The sequence below is a fragment of the Penaeus chinensis genome, chromosome 25 (genome assembly GCF_019202785.1).
Source record: "Penaeus chinensis breed Huanghai No. 1 chromosome 25, ASM1920278v2, whole genome shotgun sequence".
In the NCBI taxonomy this organism is placed as follows: Eukaryota; Metazoa; Arthropoda; class Malacostraca; order Decapoda; family Penaeidae; genus Penaeus; species Penaeus chinensis.
In genome coordinates, this window is record NC_061843.1 from 15279603 (window position 1) to 15281174 (window position 1572).

Consider the following 1572-nt stretch of genomic DNA (forward strand, 5'->3'; position numbering starts at 1 on the left):
AATGACAACAATAATAATAATAATAATAATAATAATAATAATAATAATAATAATAATAATAATAATAATAATGATAATAACGATGATAACAATAATAATAATAATAATGATAATAATAATAATAATAATAATAATAATAATAATAATAATAATAGTAATAATAATAATAATAAAAATAATAATGATAATAATAATAATGATAGGGATAATTATAATAATAATGATAACAATAATAACAATAATGATAATAATAATAATAACAGTAATAATAATAATAATAATAATGATAATAATAACAATGATTAAAAATAATAATGATAATGACAAGAACAATGATAATAATAATAATGAGAAAAACAATAATATAATACTGATAATGATTTAAATAATAACAATACTAAAACAGAATAATGATAATAATAATAATATTATTAAAAGTAATAATAACAATAATAATAATAAGAGTATTGGTGATCATACGAGGAACTGAAAAAAATATATTAATAACAATGATAATGAAAAAAAAAAGAAAGTAACAATAATAATGATAGGTATAACAATAATAACAATAACAAAATTAATAAAAGTAATAATTAATAATAAGATGATAATATTAATAATAAAGTAATAATAATAATAGTAATAATAATAATGATAATAATAATAATAATAATAATTATAATAAATTATGATAAAAGATAATAATAATAATAATACTGCTACTACTACTAATAATAATAGCAATGATAATAACAATAAAAATAATAATTATAATAATAATAATAATAACAAAAATAATAGTAATAATAGTAATAATAATAATAGTAATAATAATAATAAATTATGGTAAGATAATGATAATAATAGTAATAATAATAATAATAATAATAATAATAAATATGATGATGATATTAACAATAATGTTAGTAGTGATAACAATATTATTGATAATGAATAATAATAACAATAATGATAATATAATAACAAAAACAATAGAAATACTACTACTGCTACTGCTAGTGTTACTACTACTACTATTACTAATAATATGATTAATAATAATGATGATAATAATTTTAATAATTATAATAATAATGATAGTAATAAGTAAAATAATCATTATAATATTAATTATAATAATAATGATAGTAATAAGTAAAAAATTCATTATAATATTAATTATAATAATAATAATAGTAAAAATGATAGAAATAATATAAATATAGCAATTATAATACGAATAAAAATACAGTAACAATAAAATAAAAGGTATCATAATCAGGACGATAAGAATAATAAAAAATGATGATAACAATAAAAATAATGACTATAATAGGAACAATAATATTAGCAATCCCAACACTAATACTAATAAATAATAATAATGAAAATTATAACATTAATAATTGTAATAACAATAATAATAATAATAATAATAATAATAACAACAACAGTGATAATAATGATAATAATAATAATAATAATAATAATGATAACAATAAGGAAAAATAACAAGAACAATAATAATGATAATAAAGAGAACAACAATAATGTAATAATGATAGGGATAAT